The following is a 22068-nucleotide window of genomic DNA, read 5'->3' as shown; positions in this document are numbered from 1 at the left end:
ATTTACCCGATGTTCACATAATATAAGGTAGAAAAACGAAAACTGCCGCATTCTCCTGTGAGATTCGATGAAAGGGCAAAATGTGACCACTTTAAACTTTAACGGCCATTATTTCAATGTTCATTTTCTCGGTAAAATGACGATTTAGGTACACGATAACTCAATAAATACAGCATCTATAGGTAAGCAAATATGATCATCGTAAAAAGCATGATCGACTCAAGAAACGGTTTTCTCATTTTTTTATATTTTGGTCTATTTCCGATTTTAGGCATCATTTTGTGCAAATAGGCGTTTGTGAATTTTAAAAAATCAATTTGATGCCTTATATGGTCAATATCTCAAAAACTAAGGCCAATATCAAAAAAATAAAAAACCGTTTTTGGAATGGAGCCTCAAGATTGAGCTAAAAACAAAATAAAATATTTTGGAAAGAGTGTTTTTTTGTTATGATGTACCTAACAAATATTGCCAAAAACTCACTTTTTGTGATTTTCTTCAAAATTGTTGTTTTTACCCCAAATCTGTATTTATATTAAGATTTATTGATGTCTTGCCTTCATAAAAATGTATACTTTTATATGTTTTGCACGAATAATTACAAAGTTATTGCACTTTTACTACATGCATGTCTGAGAGTACACAGCCACCTTAAATTGGCCCAAAAAGATACGAAACTTGCCCAGAATAATTTGCTGAAAATTAACGAAAACGATTATTAAACATAAAAATGCTTTGAATTTGGCAATTCTTTGAAATCGCTCAATCATGTCAATGGCCTGGTACAAAATCCTCAGAAGTAACACTGCTTGGAACATAATAACTTCAACCAATGAGTTGGAAAAGACACATTCACTGCTTTTAGTAGACTATGCCATAGTCGATTTTTGATAAATAAAAATGTTATTAATCATGATGAACGCATTCAGTTGAACTCGAAATTATACTGATATTTAGTACATCAAAATACTAGTATAAAATGGTTATGAAAAAGTTTAGGCTATATAATTATATTTGTGACAGTAAAAGTAAAGTATAGGCCCTACGTAGGCTTATATGTGACGTGTCATGTCAAAAGGAGACACTTTTGGGCAGGTTATTAATTTTGAGGTTTTTACATATCTTAAATATATAGATTTTTTGCTCCACAAAGCCGTTTTCCCCAATGAAATCAGACATTCCTAAGCGAAGATATTGAGTTCGTAAGTTATAGTATTATAAAATTGGAATTTGAGATATCGGCCTTTAAAAATATTATTGACAATGTTGAGAGTAGGTATTACCTTGAAAAATGTCTCAAAAAATACAAGATGCCAGTTATATTCCGGCCTGAAACTATCAGGCAATATTTTTAACATTAATAACATCACAAATTTGCAACAAACCTAAAAATTGTGAAAAAATCACCCCTGGGCAGATTTTTGGCTATTTCTCAATTTACGATCCTGCCCAAAAGTGTCTCCTTTTGACATGACACGTCACATATTATTGAATGCAACATATCATAATGGCATAATTATAATGACACTTAAATACTGAACAATTCTAATTTTAGAATCTGCCAGTTTATTATCCGAAAAACCGACTATGGACTTTCACTTTTAAGCAGAACTTTACCCGGGACTCACACACTGTCAATCATACTTGTTTATCAATCAAATCTAACCACAAGACTAAGCATGGTGGTACAATACGCGCTAGATGCATACGTTCATCCACCAGCACAAAAGCGCCGCATTCCCTAGTATAGTATTCCATGTATAGTTATAATGGTACCAGTACGCGTCGGGTGGATTTTAAACAATAACGAGATCTGGGCGACCAATCACAAGCCAGATTCATTTTTAAAGATGCATTACATCATGACCAATTTTAGTTAGGCCAGAAATTGGCCTAACTCTCAAGGCAAAGTCAGTAGTCCACTTGGGAAGCTAACAAACAGAGGGCGTACGGTGACTGAAAAGATCAGTTGTGAAAATCTATCAATCGTGCACTCATTAATTAAATCCGAGTTTTAAGCTTAAATGTAATAGCCAGAGTAGTGCACAATTGACAAGTGGACTACGGAGAAGTCTATGCTTTTAGACACACCTAAAACTTAGTGCGCAATTTTGACGAAACTGTCAGCAGAAATTTGGTCTTGACAAACATGACAAAGAACTTTTAGCTGTTTAACAGACCTGATGAACACTTTGGTCAAGTGAAGTGGCAAATTTCGGATATTAATGAGGAAATTGGAAATGGAAATTGTTCGTGATTTCCGTTCTATTTATGTGATATGTCTACTTTGGCCGGGTACTTTGGTTACAAGTATGCTTATTATTATAATTGTTCCACTGAGATTTTTTGGTTTAATTATTTCCCCGGCACCTTTTCTAGACGCTCGACGGCAACAATAATTAAATTCGAGGGCTTAGAGCAAGAACTAGCTATGTTCACAATTACGTGTTACTCATTTCGGCAATGGACGGGTAATTCTGCCCTCTATACAGTGGCGTACCGTGGCCGCCCCAACCCCGGTGGGTTGAAGAAAATTCAATTTTGCCGCCCCTTCCTCAACAGCCCGAAAAGGTTAACGCAATTTTTTCTCGGTCGTTTGAAAAGTGAAGAGCAAAAACAAAAAAAAACAAAAAAACCAAGAATCCAGGCGCTAGCGCCCTAAAAGCAGCACATTTTGATGTATAATAGGCCTACCATTTTTTTATATTTTTTTATGCTTTATCAAATTTTTCCGCCCTTTTTTATTTACTAATTCTTTTTGCCGCCCCTTCGTTTTTGCCGCCCCTGTTTTTGCCGCCCCTTCTTCTTCCGCCGCCCCTTCATTTTGGCCGCCCCTTGCTTTTACCCCGGGGCTGGCGCCCCAAAGCCCCCCCAAAAAAAATACACGCATGCTATAATATAATTAATGTAAGTGACTTTGGGGGTATATGTACATGGTCACTTGCGTCTAACTAACCATGCTAACTGTTTTAAAGTGCATGCATATACCCCAAACTCACTTGCATTTATGGAGGGCAGAATTAGCCCTACCACATGGCCTTTTTTTATATTACACATTATATACACCATGCTATATACTGAGAACTGCTAAAACCCCAGTGACAGCTCACAACCCACTAACCGCTGTCCCCGAGATTTCTGGGGAATTAGCAGTCACTGGCAGCAGCTCTCTAAACATAGCCAGGTTTTATGCATGCATGGTTTTGGATCACCACAGTCAAAAGGCCCTATACTAGTAGGGCTAGGCAGAATTAACCAGCCATTTGTTGCTGAAATGAGTAACATGTAATTGTGGACATAGCTAGTTCTTACTCTAAGCCCTCGTTTGATGATGAACACAGGCCCACCTTGAGTCCAATTTATCTTAATACTAATCACAGAGTGTCCGTCCGTCCGTCCGTCCGCGCGCTATCGCGTTCGCGTGGTACGATATCGTGTTCGCGCGGTGCGATATCGCGTACGCGCTGTTCGATATCCGGGTGTGCTATCGCGGAGTATCAACGTGGGTGTGCGCAGTGTACCGCATCGCGCATTATAAATAAATTTACACCCCCCCCTGTAGGTATATATTCTTGCTTGGTCTATCCTTGCTAGGCGTACGTATACTATAAACTTTTATGTTGTCACAAAAGAAAATTTGGTGTGAAACACATGCATTTGTGATTTTCTCAAAATTGGACCATTTTGCTGTATTCATTCATTCATTCATTCATTCATATTTTATTTCCATAAAAATCAAAGACATTACATAAAAAAATATATATAAACACGGTACATATGGAGGAAAAGGCTGGAAGACCAAAAAGGTCTGAAAGTTAGCCTTTCCCTGAAATCAAATGAAATTAACAAAATAAATCAACATCACATAACATAACCAAAAGACAAGGGAAGGGGGGTGCTCACGAAAAGATTAATTATATTTAGAGATCAGTTTTGTTTTGAATTGATTACGGAAATGTTTAACAGATTTTGAAGCTTTCAGATTTTTATCTAAAGAATTCCAAAGAATGGGACCTCGTGTACGTATGGCATGATCAGAAAAGACTTTCTTATTTTTGGTTAGATTTAGGTCATTTACATATCGTGTCTTGTAGTTATGTATGTCAGAACGTTTGGTAAAATAATTATCAAATGAACAGGGCAGCTCATTTATAGAGTGCCTGTACATGAATGTACCTAATTCCAGTGTGTACATATCTTCAACTTTTAATATGTTATAATTAGCAAACAATGGCGCTGTGTGGTCTCTGTAGTGACCGTTTGCCACCGTTCTAATAGCCCATTTTTGAATTTTTACAATTTTATTTAAGTAAGATTTACATGTATTTCCCCATAAAAGTACTCCATAATTCAAATAAGGCAATATTAACGTACAATAAAGTGTAAATAAAATACGATTTGGAACAAAATGTTTCAATTTATTCATGACACCGACATTTCTTGAAATTGTTCTAGATACGCAATCTATGTGACATTTCCAAGTGAGACATTCGTCTATTAGTACACCAAGGAATTTAGTTTGATGCACTCTTTCTAAAGCCGAGTGATCTAGTGTGATTTGCAGGTCTTGATTCATCGATGTCATTTTGGGTGTGCCAAGTATCATGTAATTTGTTTTGGTAGCATTAATTGACAATTTATTAGCTTTAAACCAATTGCTTACTTCCTTTAACTCTTCATTAACAAGGTTTGTCTGGCGTTCTACGTTTTTATGGGAGTATAAAATGGTGGTATCGTCTGCAAAAGGACGAATTCGAGTACTTTAGATGCATTGGTTATATCATTGACATATAGTATAAATAGAAGTGGTCCCAGGATTGATCCTTGTGGAACACCACATATAATATCGTGTGATTCTGATTCATAAGAATTATAATAGACATACTGTTTTCTGTTACTTAAATAATTTCTGAACCATTCTAACACAATACCACGAAATCCATAGTGTTCTAATTTATGTAAGAGTATGTTATGATCGATTGTATCAAAGGCTTTTGATAAGTCCAAAAATATTCCAATAGTCGTTTCATTTCTTTCAACTGCTGCAGTAACTTTGTCTACCATTTGCTCTACAGCCATAAAGGTCGAATGTTTTGACCGAAAGCCAAATTGTTTGGGGTTAAGGATTCGCTTATTGTCAATGTAATCCGTACATCTGTTAAAAACCAACCTTTCAAGAATTTTTGAAAAACACGGTAGGAGAGAAACTGGACGATAGTTTGAGAATGCCTCAGCATCATCTTTTTTGTATAATGGTATGACTTTTGCTATTTTTAATTTATCAGGAACAATCCCAGTAGATATAGACAAATTAAATATCATATTAAGAGGTTTAGCAATTTCATTACACACTTTTTTAATGATTAGATTGCCAATATTGTCATGGCCTCCACCTTTGTTTATGTCGAATTTATCAATTATTTTTACAATATCGGATTCAACAATAGGCTTCATATACATACTACTGGTTTTGTTCTCACTGAGATAAGCGAAATATTGCTTTCCTGTGTTTTGGATACTTGATGCAAGCTTAGGGCCTACATTTACGAAAAAGTCATTGAACTGATTTGATATTTCTTTAGGATTGGTAATAGAACTGCCATCTTCAGCTTTAAATTTGCTCTGTGCAGATTGTTTCTTTCCTCGTCCAATAATATTATTAATTGTTTTCCATGTTTGCTTCATATTATTTTTTGCATGCTCAAACTTGGAGAAGAAGTATTTGCGTTTTGATTTTCGAATAAGCATTTGCAACTTATTTTTATATGTTTTGAATATTTGAAATTTTTGTCGTTTGGAGATTGAATGTATTGTTTATATAACATATTCTTTTTATTAATACTTTTTAACAATCCCTTCGTAATCCATGGCGATATTGGTTCTTTGTTTCTATTACCAGTACATTTCTTTAGCGGAATACATTCATCGTAAATCGTATTAAAGGTGTCAATGAATTTATTATAGTCATCATTTGCATCAATATTATCAAGAATTTCACCCCATTTAACATCGGATAGTCTTGTTTTAAATTGAGCAATATTCTTACTATTGTGATTTCTTTTGTAAATGACGTCTTTCCCTTTACACGTTCGATTTTCTACTTCGAGGTTGGTCGATAAAGTAGTTGGAAAGTGGTCGCTTATGTCAGTAACCATAATTGTTGATTTGATAATATTGTCATTATTTGTAAGGATATTATCAATAATTGTAGCAGTTGATTCTGTGATTCTAGTTGGTTTATAAATAGTAGGTATTAATGAATAGGAGTAAAGAAGTTCAAGGTAATCATGGGTAGGTCTGTCGATGTCTACTTTAAGCAAATCGATGTTGAAATCGCCCATAATATAAATATCTTTTTTATCCGAAGTTACCTTCTTAAAAATAGGGTCAATGTCTGTCATGAAATCATTGATTGAAGTGTGTGCTCTGTATAATACTCCGACTATAACATTCTGTTTAGATTTACATTCAATTTCAATAAAACAAGATTCAAAATTTGAATTTGCATGACAAAGATCTTTCCTGAGTTTATACCTTACTTTATCAGAAACATACATGCAGACACCACCTTTTTCCCGACCAGTCCTGTTCATATACTCCAAATTATATCTGTATCTGACCTCACAAAGTGATTACTTGATCGATTTGCTTTTAATTGGCCCAAAAAGATACGAAACTTGCCCAGAATAATTTGCTGAAAATTAAAGAAAACGATTATTAAACATAAAAATGCTTTGAATTTGGCAATTCTTTGAAATCGCTCAATCATGTCAATGGCCTGGTACAAAATCCTCAGAAGTAACACTGCTTGGAACATAATAACTTTAACCAATTATTGAGTCGGAAAAGACACATTCACTGCTTTTAGACACACCTAAAACTTAGTGCGCAATTCTGGCGAAACTGTCAGCAGAAAAACTTTTTCCCTTTGGTCTTGACAAAGAACTTTTAGCTGTTTAACAGACCTGATGAACACTTTGGTCAAGTGAAGTGGCAAATTTCGGATATTAATGAGGAAATTGGAAATGGAAATTGTTCGTGATTTCCGTTCTATTTATGTGATATGTCTACTTTGGCCGGGTACTTTGGTTACAAGTATGCTTATTATTATAATTGTTCCACTGAGATTTTTTGGTTTAATTATTTCCCCGGCACCTTTTCTAGACGCTCGACGGCAACAATAATTAAATTCGAGGGCTTAGAGCAAGAACTAGCTATGTTCACAATTACGTGTTACTCATTTCGGCAATGGACGGGTAATTCTGCCCTCTATACAGTGGCGTACCGTGGCCGCCCCAACCCCGGTGGGTTGAAGAAAATTCAATTTTGCCGCCCCTTCCTCAACAGCCCGAAAAGGTTAACCCAATTTTTTTCTCGGTCGTTTGAAAAGTGAAGAGCAAAAAATAAATAAATAAGGTTTCAGGCGCTAGCGCCCTATAAGCAGCACATTTTGATGTATAATACCGTTTTTTCAAAAAATTTTATGCTCTATCAAATTTTTCCGCCCTTTTTATTTACTAATTCTTTTTGCCGCCCCTTCGTTTTTGTCGCCCCTGTTTTTGCCGCCCCTTCTTCTTTCGCCGCCCCTTCATTTTGGCCGCCCCTGCTTTTTACCCCGGGGGCTGGCGCCCAAAGCCCCCCAAAAAAAAAATACACGCATGCTATAATATAATTAACTAGATTTCGCGGTTCTCGGGTCGGGCGCTTCTATTTCTAATTACCCAAACCCGGTGTAAACTCATATACCTGCCCTGACTTTTTAAACTACTATTAGTGATAGGCTGTACAGCACCAAAACAAGGGTGATGTTTCAAAAAGCTTAGGGTACTAGCTGAATTGAAGCAGCTAATCCTCCTGAGCATTTTGACAAAAAAAAAAAAATCGGTTGAAAAATGAGACAGTGCGGACCAAAAAACTACGCATAAGGGGGATTTCTTGGGACCCCCCTGTTTTTCAATATTTTGACAATTATGGGCATTTTCTTTGCTGTTTGTTGGATTCTAATGACTATTTACATGATTTTGGGTCCCCTGGATGTATTTATGCAATTTTTACACAAATCGTATGTTTTAATGCAAGTTTAAGAGCTAATTTAGGATGCGAGGGCGCTGTTTAGCTTAATAGCTGTTACGTATCCCCCCTATTAAAATTTTATCATTTTTTATTATCAAATCAAAGTTACTGATAAATAACAGCATCTGTCCAAATTTGAACTCTCAACCTTATTTCACTTGTGCGTGGTAACCATTTGAATATGTGTAGAGACGCTTCCATTGACTTACATGTGATACAAAGTTCGTTGACCCCTGTATATTGCTATGGCCAGGTTACCCCTGTATTAAAAATTTGCACCATGGCCACACCAAATGTGATAAATGACTGAAAATTTCAGAATATGGATGATTGATGATTATCTGTAGCATGATTAACTTAAAAATCAAAAATGGTTGCGAAAGGGCTCGCTAAAGGGTAAAGCGCCCTCATGGCCTAATTTTGCCCAAAACCGTTAATTTTAAGGACATGTAAAAGTTTTATTTGACACAAAGTGCATAAATGACCTTCCTGGACCTAAAACTATGTAAGTAGATACCAAAAATGCATTACATAATCCTTAATGTGGTAAAACTGGCTGCATGAAGCGCAACTCCAACCTGCTTTGCTCTCCCTACCTAACCCATCTTTCTCCCTGCATGCCCTTGCCTTCTTCTGCATGCTTCTTACCCTTTGCTTGCTTTGCTATTCTTACTATACTTCAAGGTTGTAGGCACAAGAGGCATTTCCATCAGTCCTCCTGTTCCTAATCGCTCGCCTCTCTGTAGTTACCAACCCCCACGTTCACGAAGATTGCAAGTCAATCGCGTACCACCTGTTACGGCTTTGCCTTGCGGTAGAGTTAACAGACGGGGGCTCTGGGGGCAATAGTCTGTGATCTGAAAGGCTGTTGGAGCAGTCTGGAGGGTTGCAGATTTTGCTTACTGTATGACATCATCTTCAAGATCATCGAGCCTTATCTCCAGGTTTGTCTACAGTTAGGAGGAGAAATAAATCTAACAAAGTCACCAGTTAGTGACCTGTAGGGAGAGAACTGGTCCTTCGTCCTACCTTGGTTTAGACCACTGAAACTTAACCACTATGATGAGTTCAACAAACAGCACCCGGGTTAAAGCCCCGGATTTACATTCGCACCGACTAACTCAGGGCCTGGATCACCATCCAGTGCATGATGATGCACCACCCCTAAAGCCAATCGGAAAGAGTGATGGTCCTCCTACAGCAGGGCGAACACCACTCCGAAACCCAATTAGACGGGATGCTGCTAATAACCCTGATGATAGAAGGGCACTTTTACATGCCAAGAAAAATATTGGTATCGGGACATGGAATGTCAGGACCCTTCACCAGCCTGGCAACTTAGAATTACTTATTCACCAATTGGAGAACTACAAGTGGGAGATAATGGGTATATCAGAAACCCATTGGATAGAATCAGGAGATTTCACACAAGATGGTTACCAAATATTGAGCGCCGGTAGTGGATCTACTCACAGAGCAGGGGTTGCCTTAATTCTCAACAAGAATGCCCAGAGATCACTCCTCGGCTACAATCCTATTTCAGAAAGGCTAATTACAGCAAGGCTTCGCACTCAAATAGGAACAGCTACCATTATGCAGGTGTATGCACCTACAACGTCATACCCAGACGAAGATATTGAAGACTTTTATGACCAACTGCAATTGGAAATAAATAAAACACCTTCCCAAGACATCCTTATCATCATGGGTGATTTCAACGCGAAAGTTGGTATCGACTGGGAACCATGGAATGGCGTTATTGGGAAGTTTGGTATTGGAGAAGCAAACGACAGAGGTGAAAAGCTGCTAAGCTTTTGTTCATCGAATAGCCTGTGTATCACAAACACTCTCTTCAAAGAATCCAAACCAAGTCGCCAGTGGACCTGGGAATCCCCAGATGGTTCCACAAGGAACAAGATCGATTTTATCCTAATACGACAAAAATGGAAAACGAGCGTGACTTCCTCGCGCAGCTTTCCCAGCGCAGACATCGGATCTGACCACCAACTTGTTTTAGCCAACATTAAACTGAAACTTAGATCCAGAGGAAACAATGCAAGATCAAGAAATTTGATGTAAGCAAACTGTACCTACAGCAGACTTACAGTGACTACCAAGTAACAATTGGCGGAAAATTTAACCCACTAATTGAACTACCGACACAGACATAGAGACGGAAGAGCTATGGCAGAATATTAAGTCAGGCTTTAATGAAACAGCTGACAAGGTCCTAGGAGCAAAGAAACCTCAGAGACAAAAACCTTGGTTAACTGCCGAAGTTCTTAAGCTGACGGAAGAAAGAAGTAAGGTGAAGCAGGAAAGACTCAAAGACAACTCAAAAAAGCCAAGGTACAACTTTCTCAACAGAGAAATAAAACGGAAGTGTAAAGAGTGCAAAGAAGTATGGCTTCAAAATCTGTGCAAAGATGTGGAGCATGCAAATGATGCAAAGAAAACCAAAGAGGTTTACACTACCATCAAGACCATCACTGGATCAAAATCTACTCGTATGAGAGGTGTAAAGGACAAAGGTGGCGAGGTGCTCACCGATGACAAGAAAATAAAGGACAGATGGAAAGAAAACTATGAAGAGCTGTATAATCAACCCATCCCATCCGATACAAGTATCTTACAGTCTCTACCAAGTACTTCAACAGAAGACATAGAGCCCCACATTCTCAAATCTGAAGTGGAACTGGCCATCAAACGCCTCAAGGGAAATAAAGCAGCAGGAGAAGATGGTATATCAGCAGAAGAAATCAAGGCAGCAGGAGAAGCTGGATGTAATGCTCTTCTAAAACTCTGTAACAAGATATGGGAGTCTGAAGTAATTCCTGAGGACTGGGGGAAGGCAATCATTGTCCCCATATTTAAGAAAAAGGATAAAATGGACTGTGGAAATTACAGAGGTATCAGCCTCCTGAGCTTGGCAGGGAAAGTATTTTGCTCGATCATCCAATCTAGAATCCAGAAGAAAACTGAAGAGATCCTCTCAGAATCTCAGGCAGGATTTAGAGCAGGCATGAGTACAGTGGACCAATTGTTTTCCCTACGACAACTGGCTGAAAAATGCACGGAGATAGGGAAACCACTATACTGCTGCTACATCGACTATCAAAAAGCTTTTGATACTGTTTGGCAAGAAGGTCTTTGGAAGGCTATGGACCACCTAGGCTACTCTAGAAAAATGGTTAGACTTCTCCAAGCCTTATATAATACCTCTAAAAGTGCAGTAAGAGTGAATGAAGAGCTGACAAACTGGTTCACCACTCAAACAGGAGTCAGACAGGGATGTATTCTCTCCCCCCAGCTGTTTAACATCTTGCTGGAACTGGTCCTACGCCTAGCTATTGAAGATGTCAGCATTGGAATTACAATTCAAGGACAGCTCATCAACAACCTGAGATTTGCCGATGATATTGTTTTACTGGCCGACTCTGAAATTAACCTCCAAACTCTAGTCGACAAAGTACACAATGAAAGCATGAAGTTTGGTCTGACCATAAACATCGCTAAAACCGAAGTCCAGGTGATTGGTAGAGAAACAGCAAAAGCCACCATATCCATTGGAAATTCCATCCTTGAGCAGGTGGAATCATTCATCTATCTAGGTGGAGTGATCACTGAAAAGGCAAGCAGCGAGAAGGACATCAAAAGGAGAATTGGCTTGGCCATGGGCATCATGCAAAAACTCAACCCCATCTGGAAATCCAAAGAAATATCCACCATAACAAAATTGGAATTGTACAAAGTACTGGTGCTTTCTATAGCAACCTATGCCTCTGAAGCCTGGACAATCAAAAAACGTGATGAGCAGCGACTTCTGGTATTTGAAATGGCTTGTCTCAGAAAAATCCTGGGTGTTACTAGAAGGGACAGGATTAGGAACACCTCAATCAGAGACACCCTTGATTACCAGTGCACTGTAATGAACAAGATCCGTGCAAAACAGCTGTCCTACTATGGCCATGTGAAAAGAATGCCTCCATCCAGATATCCAAAAATCGTATTGGAACGAAGGATCCCAGGGAACCGACCTAAAGGAAGACCCCCAATGCGCTGGATGGACAACATCAAAGCAAACTGCAGTGCAGTGGGAATCCAATCCGTAGTAGAAGCCGGTCGGATGGCAAACAACAGAGCTGAGTGGCGAAGCATAGTGGCTAGGCAGCTATCTCCAGGACCTACCTGTGTCATGGGAGGAAAGCTTTAAGTGAAAAGTGAATGTGATAAAATTCCCTTAAAACTAGAGAATAAAGGTAAAATCTGCCCCCCCCCCCCTTTGTGTGTCGTTATTTGGCCGGCACTGTCTCAATTTTTGGCCGATTTCAATAAAATTGGTGTCAAATTACTCAGAACAACAAGCTGCATCAAATAAGCTGGTACCCTAAGCTGTTTGCAACTATACCCTTATACAGCCTATGACTACTACTATGAAATGCGTCTGATCAAGACCCAACTTGACACAACTTAATCAACTCTGTTTGTTTTATAGGTGTGATGCTTACTTCGGTAGTTCGGTAGGCCTACCCATAATCATGGAAACCCATCATTCGCCTCTTCCAAGCCCTGCACTCTTACCACATTTAGAGAAACCGAAATTAGTATCTGGACGTGGATTTAGGCCGTTACTAAAGTAATGAAATCAACGTGAACGCAAAAACGGTTATAGGCCTTACCACAACGGATAATTTTTATGTTAACCATTCTGGAGGATTTCGGAAATAGTCATGTTCTGCTGAAATAGGCCTATATGCATGTGTGGGGTGTGTGCACGTGTTCGGTATTGAAATATGTGAGTGGACACTACGAATGCGCCGTAAACTCGGCAAATTGTATTCTGAGATACAGTGCAAATTGTGTGTGAAGGTCGTATTCATTTTTGTCTCAATTATGCGCGACATGTTTCTCATTTGATAGCGTTTATACCTATTGCTGAAGAGGATAATAATCTTCTACATATCGAATCATTAATTGAATAGCTCTAGTCTTTGTTTGCTTTGGCTAAATTCTGTTCGAGTGGTGGGTTACAATTGCATTGTATTTTGTCTATAACCAACAATTAACAATGAGAGGACATTCCTGAAGCTCGTTGACTTGGGGATGATTTGAAATGACTGCCAATTATGACTTTATTATTACTTGCAATGTGGAAAAAGAGACACAAAACCGAAAAAAGGTACCATTTTGTTGAAGGAGCGGAATTCAACAAACCATAACCCCGCTTCTGGATATCGTTTGAAGTCAAATGATATACTATTTTAAAGCTTATGATATATATTTTCTAAACACGAAATAAAACAAAATTGACCGGGGCCGAGTTTACGGCTGATTCGTAGTGTCCAGTCACATAATGTGCTGAAAATAAGGCCTATAATTATTGGTCCGATGAGATGCACCTGTTAGTCACACTGTAATGTTTTTCCGATGCGCGCACTGTACTCCGCGCACACTCCCGTTGATACTCCGCGATAGCGCACCGCGAGCACGCGATATCGCACCGCGTGAACGCGAACCGCGCGGACGCGAACGCGATAGCTCGCGGACAGAGGTACGGACGGACGGACGGACGGACGGACGGACTGACGGACGGACGGACACGCCATGATTAGTATTATGATGTAAGTGACTTTGGGGGTATATGTACATGGTCACTTGCGTCTAACTAACCATGCTAATTAACTGTTTTAAAGTGCATGCATATACCCCAAACTCACTTGCATTTATGGAGGGCAGAATTAACCAGCCATTTGTTGCTGAAATGAGTAACATGTAATTGTGGACATAGCTAGTTCTTACTCTAAGCTCTCGTTTGATGATGAACACAGGCCCACCTTGAGTGATGAAAAATCATTGCAAAGGGGGTCTTTGAAAGATTTGGTAACTCTCATGCATGGTTGCCAACTTTTGTGTTGAGTTGGGGCCGGGGTTGTGAGCCTCTTGCTATCAAGTTGTAATTTTATATATTATTTTATACAAGGACACAGTGATACAAGGCAATCACTGAATATAGGCCAATGAAATAATCATTAGTAGGCCTACAGTAACTAACATAAACTACATAGCAGCGCACACCGACACCGCCTGGCTAATAATTATTTGGTGCAGAAGGGACACTAAAATGAATACACGGGATCGATACACGTGAATTGCTATGCACGATTTTGATATCAGACGAAAATCTTCGGATACCGGGTTAGAAAATGATGAATATCTCCCGTAAATGATTTTTTCTCAAGAAACCAGATTTGGTCTCATACACTTGAAAATACGTGTTGAACAGATATGATAGTCGCTAGAATGCGCTTTGAAAATTGGCCGTGCGCTTTGAACTCAACATCTAACCAAAACTCTAATTTTATATTGCGTTGGTCCAGTATGGCTACAGCGTGTAGCAGGGCCGTAGCAAGGTTGAAAAATGTGGGGCGGCCAAATTACAAATAAATGCCCAAATTGAAATAAAGATATATAGAAAAACATAACAAATTTCTAAAAAAGTGGGGCGGCCATGGCATCCCCGGCCGCCCCGCTTGCTACGGCCCTGGCGTGTAGTACAGCTGCACTCACTACTAGGCAGTATAAAAGTCGGTGACCATTGACCTCAATGGGGTATACACCTATCCGACTTCGCCATTACTGCGGTGTCCCCGATGTAAAACTGCGGTGTCCCGAGGTCGGGGGTTCCATCCATTATTTATTGTGTGCTATACAGAATTGTACCCGGGAATTGTACACAACAGTGATATTCAATACACAATCATGAGTATTGAATTACGAATTAAATCTCCCGCTCTGGTACATCCGTGTTGCCGTCAATAGAGGGCCAAATACAGTAAATGCTTCTCGGATTGGTGTATACAAGCTTATTCACGCACAACCAAAATCAATACCCGGCTATTGTGAGTAGCCTTAGTCATGTCCCTCGACTAATTATTCGTCTCAAAGAGCTTCAAAGGTCTGAACCAAATGGCCAATCGTGGCTGTGGATTCAACCTACCATGGCGATTTCTGCCATGAAGATATAGGGTCGATGACACTGTGCAGCGTAGCCATCAAGTTTTTTTAGTGTGAGGTGGGGGGCGCCAAATTTTCGTCCACATTTTGTCAAATTTTCGTCCACATTTGTCAAATTTTCGTCCCATTTTTAGGAGTCATTTTAATGACACTTTACTCTTTGCCGTCCCCATTTTCATCCCTGGGGAGCTTTTCCTCGCTTCCCGGCCCCTGGATACCATGGATACTGTAAATCACATTTTCATCACAGTTAATTCTGGATCTGGATCTGGATGCTGGAGGAGAATTTGGTTGCGACAGAAGACAGACGTGTATCTGTTGTGCTCCGGTCCTTCAGTTCAAGTTATAATATTTGACGGGTTGTTTGACTTGTCTAGTTAGCTAATTTTTTTGTTTTGTTTCAGCACGGTGTTTGAAGCAGGTGAGTAGGTTTCAAATTACAGCATTGTCGAGGTCCAATATTCATTTTGGGATATTGTTTGTTCATTGTCGTTGACGTTGTATACGGCCAACGGTTTAACCTTTGGCCTCGCTTAACGCCACGTGGCCGGCATGCCCGGTCCGGGGCCAGACAGGGGTACCATGAATAAAAATGGTGAGGATATGGATTGTCAGGAAACAACAACGGCTGTCAGGCATTTGTTGAATATACAGCAAAATGAAGTGGATTTGGAAGGCGGCTACTCGCTGTCATACCATGATACTGCTGCGGTAGCTACTGACAGGCCACGCCAGTCACGCAGTCGTCGGAAGAATGGTCCAAACGATATTAAGAAACGAATGCGTGGCTCGAGTGGCTCTGTCGGTGGAAGCAGTAGCAGCGGAGGGGACAGTGAGGGGCTGCCGGATGAGTTTGCACCTCCAACAGTCAGGCAGCCAAACCTACATGACCCAAAACCAGTGATTGTTATAATACAGAGTGCAGATGTTAATTTGTCCAAGGCAAGTCCAACTAAAATAGCAAAAGCACTGAATAAAGTAGGGACTGATTGTATCAAGAAAGTGAACAAAGCAAAGAATGGCATAGCTGTTACTTGTTTCACAGCAGCTCAGGCTGCAAAATTGAAAAAAATTACCAGTATGGGGAATTGGGTAGTAACAACAGAGTATCCAAAATCTGAATTGCAAAGTAAGGGTGTAATATCTGGGGTGCCAATGGATGTGACAGACCAGGAAATAGTGGAGTGGTGCAAATATTTGGGGGTGACAGAGGCAAGACGGTTAAAAAGAAGAGTGGATGGTAAACTTGAAAATTCCCTTTCTGTGTGTATTACGTTTAACAAAAAGCAATGTCCTGATGAAGTGAGCCTAGGTTATGAGAAGTACAAAGTGCGCGCATATGTACCACCCGTAATGAGGTGTTATAAGTGCCAAAGGTTGGGACACACAGCTGACAGGTGTCAGGGGAGCCAGAGGTGCGTGCGGTGCGGGGGGCCACACAATTTTGATTCATGCAAAGATAAAGAAAGTCCGAAGTGCTGTCGATGTGGTAATAATCATTCGGCAGCATATGCAGGTTGTAGAACGATGCAAGTTGAAAAAGAAATACAGAAAGAAAAGGTAAACAACCACATGTCATATTCCGAGGCGGCTAAAGTGGTAAAACAACGGGCTTCGGGAAATTATGGAAGAACTCAAATAATTCAGGATAATGATGGGGAAATTTTAGAAAGAAGTCAGCAAGGAAATGTTGAAAAAGCAGTGCTGTCACAAGAATATGTTCCTACTGCATTTAGAGTGTCAATACCAATAACCAATGTATGTGAAGCGTCAACGCAAACAACTAGTGAACCGTCTCTTGAAATAGTCCCAAAATTTGTTCATTTAATAATGGAAGCAATGACCATATTTGAGAAGGAAAAGAATATAAAACCAAGACAACAGGCTATTACAACACTGGTACAGAATCTGTTTGATTTAGATAAGAACAAAAGTGGAGTAAATAATACTGACATAGGAGGTGGGAGTATAAAGACAAATAGAAGTAAGCTTGATGCCGCAGGGGGTGGGAGTACCAGGGTAAATGGAAGCACTGCCACAGGTGGTGGGAGTGTTAGGAAAAGTGGAAATACTGCCACAGATGGTGGTAGTAAGGCAAATAGAAGTGACACAAACAATCAAAACAGCAATGAAGCTAATGAAAACACAAAGCATCTCAGTAATGGAAATACAACCAGTAAGGCTAAGAATAAACTAAATCAAACAAAAAGGGTGAATGAAGGGACAAGAACTACAGACTCGCACAAAAATACAACTGCACCATTACGCAGTGCAAACAATAGGAGTGGCAGTAAGTTGCAGGTAGATGAGGTGTACGAAAGTGAAACCGATCTAGAGGATGATGAAAACTTTTACAGTGATACAAGTGTGGTAGTACCAGAAACACAATTCCCATACAAGTCTTGTGAATATAGAAGTGATAAAGTAGGAAAAAATGGCAGACATAAATAGAAGCAAAGTGGGTCTTGTGTTGGGGTTCTTAATTCTTGCTATGGTAAATATTCTTCAATGGAATGCTCAGTCGGTTAGGGGACATGGTGCAGAATTTAAAAAAGCCGTTGGCGATATGGCAGTAAAGCCTGACATTATCTGTGTGCAGGAAACATGGTTGATGGGGAAACATAAGTTTTCGTTACCGGGGTACGATTGTCTTCGTAAAGATAGGGTGATCAACGGGGTCGAGAAAAATCGTGGTGGGTGTGCCATTTTGAGCTATTTTGGTGCGGAAAGGCATGGCGGTCTCAGTTATTGATTTTGGGGATGCAGAGGTTGAATATCAGTGCATTGAAATTTGTGAGTCACAAGTGCACAAGAAAATCAGCTTGGTTAACATTTATAACACTAATCGTAAGCTCAACCCAGAGTTTCTGGACCCAATTCTTGGCAAGTTGCAGGGTCCTATTTTTGTATGCGGGGACTTTAATGGGCACAATACGCTTTGGGGCAGTAAAGATAATGATGCAAATGGGAATATAATTGAGGAAGTTATGTACAATTTCAACTTGGTATGTTTAAATGATGGGTCAGGTACACGGCTTGACATACGTACAGGCAAAATGTCGTGTATTGATTTGACCTTTTGTTCTGGGGAGTTAGCTGGTAAGTGCACTTGGTCGGTTATGAACGATAATTGGGGCAGTGATCATTCCCCCATATGGATTGAAAATGGTGTTAAAATGTATTATAATCAGGGAGCTAGGACCCCAACTTGGTCCTTTAAAAAAGCAGACTGGGCAAAGTTTGATGAAGATTGTCATGAAATAATAAGTAAACCCGATGCCACAAAAACTGTGGATGAGATTTATGACAAGTTTATACTGCAATTAAACCAAGTGTGTGGGGCAACCATTCCAAAAACTAAAATTATATCAAATAACAAATCCCCTGTTCCGTGGTGGGATGAGAGTTGTGAAAGGGCAGTTGGTGAAAAGAAAGAAGCATTGAAAGTTGTGCGTAGAACACGGGCTCCAAAAGATTTTATTGAGTATAAGAAAAAACGGGCGGCAGCTCGTAGAGCTATCAAAATGGCTAAGGCTGCAGATTGGCATAAGTTCTGTGATGGAATTAGTTCAAATACCTCCCCAGTATTAGTGTGGCAGAAGGTTCGTAATATTAGTAGAACAAAAACTTACTCAAGCATTCCTGTTTTAAAGAGTGATGGGAATATGGCAGTGACAGAAATGGATAAAGCGAATCTTCTTGGAAAGGCATTTGCCAAGGTTAGTAGTACGGAAAATTATGAGGAAGATTTTAGAAAGATCAAAGAGAAAGCAGAGAGTCAATTTAAGTTTGAGAAAGATGAGAATTCCATGTTGAATGAACCATTTACAATGCCAGAACTGGAAGCAGCTATTGGGAAAACAAAATGTACTGCGCCGGGGAAAGATGGCATTAGTAACAAAATTATTAAACACTTTCCTCTGTACGTTAAACAGATTCTTCTCATTATGTTTAACTTAATCTGGATTAGAGCACAATGTCCCGATGCTTGGAAAAAAGCAATTCTTACTCCGCTGTTGAAGCCAGGCAAAAGTGCTACCGAACCATTGTCCTATAGGCCAATAGCACTGACATCAACCTTATGTAAGCTTATGGAAAGAATGGTTAACAAAAGATTAATGTGGTTCCTTGAAGCTAAAAATCTGCTGAGTAACGTGCAAAGTGGTTTTAGGCATGGGAGGCGAACCACTGACCATTTAGTCAGTTTAGAATCATCAATACAAAAAGGTTTTGCAAATAAGGAAAGTACAATTGCCATTTTTTTAGATATTCAGAAAGCCTATGACATGATCTGGCGCAAAGGGGCCATTATCAAGCTGCAGATGTTAGGAGTTAGAGGTCGTATAGTGAGATGGATTGATAATTTCCTTAGTAACAGAATTATACAGGTCAGGGTGAATGGGGTCTTATCAAATGAATTCAATATAGAAAATGGAGTCCCTCAGGGAAGTGTTATTAGTCCACTGATTTTTAATGTATGTGTTAATGATCTCCCATCAATTTTGGAGGGGGTGCAGGTGTCGCAATTTGCTGATGATGTGGCGGTATGGAAGACAAATCGTAACATAAAGTATGCTACCAAAAAAGTTCAGGAGAGTTTGGATAACATTTCCAGCTGGTGTAAGAGATGGGGCTTTAAGATCTCAGTCCCGAAAACAGTGGGGGTGTTCTTTACTCGTAAAAGAATTAAGGCTAATATTGAGGTGAAGCTTGCGGGGGTGGCAGTTAAATTTAAAGAGGTCACTAAGTTTCTTGGTTTAAATTTTGATGAAAAATTGACCTGGGCGAAACATGTGAATAATGTACGGGAGAGATGTCAAAAAAGAATTAATTTGTTGAGATGTATTTCCTCAAATGAATGGGGAGCTGATGGGAAAATGCTGCTGAGTATATATAGGGCCATGATCAGACCTATTCTTGAATATGGATGCGAGGCATTTGCCTCAGCATCCCATGACTCTTTGAGGAAGCTTGATAGTATCCAGTATAAAGCACTTAAAATATGTGCAGGTGCAGTTTGCAGAACCTCATTAACTGTACTTCAAGTTGAGTGTGGGGAACCACCCCCCGGGACCACCCCTGCATATGAGGCGTGATTTTTTAGCAAATAACTATGCTATTGCAATAAGATGTTATGAAAACCATCCTAATGAAAAGTTGCTCACCGATTGTTGGCAAAAACATTATTTTTACACTGGGAGAGTGCGGCTTAAAAGGCAGCGTCTTCCTTTTGAGGTTCGGATACAAGAAATACAATGGCAGATTTTTTCAAATAAACCCTCAACAATACCATATTGGGACTATAGAAATATACATATTTCAACAAATATTCACACAATGTTACACAAAGACATGGACGTTGCTGAAAAACGAGAAATGGCTGTTAAGGAGATAAACTCAAAATACTGTACGGCTTTGCACATATATACAGATGGGTCGGTCGAGTCTAGTGTTGGACATGTTGGATGTGGTTTTGTTGTTCCGTCATTCAAATATTCCAAGGGGTTTAGGCTTCCCTCTGGTATTTCTATTTTTTCTGCTGAATTAGTGGCTATTTTGATGACGTTGTTATGGATTGATGAAGTGAAACCATTGGATACTTGTATTTTAAGTGATTGTATGGGTGCTATTCTGGCAGTAAGTACTTTTGATGCAGGTAATAAGATTATTGTAGAAATTCAAAGGCTGATTTTCTCTATTTATGATCAAGGGATGGCGGTATGCATTGTTTGGGTGCCGGCACATTGTGGTTTGTTTGGAAATGAATGGGCGGATATGGTTGCGAAGAAAGCTTCTGTTAGAAAAATAGTTGATGTGCAACTTAAGTTGAATAAATCGGAGGTTAAACATATTTTGAAAAATAAACTCAAATTGGAATGGCAAAAGCACTGGAATACATACAATGCAAACAATACACTGAAACAAATTTGTCCGGAGGTATCATACAAAATGCACTACTGGTCGGTTAACAGAAAACATGAGGTTACGTTACATAGACTGCGTTTTGGTGTATGCAGGTCCCTCAAACATTTTCTTTTCCTGGTAGGCAAGCACCCGAATGGTCGTTGTGAGGTCTGTCATGTGTTAGATACAGTTGAACATTTCTTATTAGATTGTCGTAAGTATAGCAGGCAAAGGGCTGAACTAATGGAAAAGGTTGAGAACTTGGGAGTTGTTTTTTCTTTGAAAGGGCTTTTAGGTGGATCAAGTCCACCAATAGGGGAGGTATTGGAGTTTGTTGAGATTTGTGACTTGGCTCTGTGAGTCAAGATGCATCTTATGTACATAGTGTATAGTTCAGGTGTGGTAAGTGTACAGGAAATGTGTGGGTAAAGGTTTATTTTTCACCTTTTACATTACAACATATATACATTATTGTTAAATAACAACTTAAATGTGTAGTAATGGTGATGTAATATTAAATGTTTGAAGACAATGCTGTAATTTGTATAAATCCTAACTCACTAGCTCCATGTGCTAGTTTGGTTTTTGTTATGGTTTTGTTTGAAGGTACTGGATGCTGGAGATTATGTAACTGGCGCAAATAGCCATAGTAGCTGAAGGCGCCATTAAAACCAAAGAAAGAAAGAAAGAAAGGATCTGGATGCTTGGCTAAATTGCTTCTCAAGTTGCAGATTTCGGCCTTTTCACAAACATAATCGTGTACCGGTACATATCGGGACATATCGGAAATTTATTTAATATTTTTTAAACAAGCCTGCACGAGCAGATTTAATTGATGTGATTGGTAATTTGAGTTATATATTTGCCATCTATAGGCCTTCACTACTAGGCCAAAAAGCCCTACGTATTTTCAGACAAAAGGATATTGCCCGGTCCGCAAATAAGATCATCTGGGATCAGGATTGTCAAATGTCAACTAAACTGACAGATAATTCAAAAATTCTTGTAAACATCTTGATCCAAAAAATTGCAAAAGTACTGTAGGCCTAGGCCTATATAAGAAGTCCCAAAATTTTA

This window comes from Amphiura filiformis, chromosome 19, assembly GCF_039555335.1.
Source record: "Amphiura filiformis chromosome 19, Afil_fr2py, whole genome shotgun sequence".
NCBI lineage: Eukaryota > Metazoa > Echinodermata > Ophiuroidea > Amphilepidida > Amphiuridae > Amphiura > Amphiura filiformis.
This window is presented reverse-complemented; position numbering follows the sequence as displayed.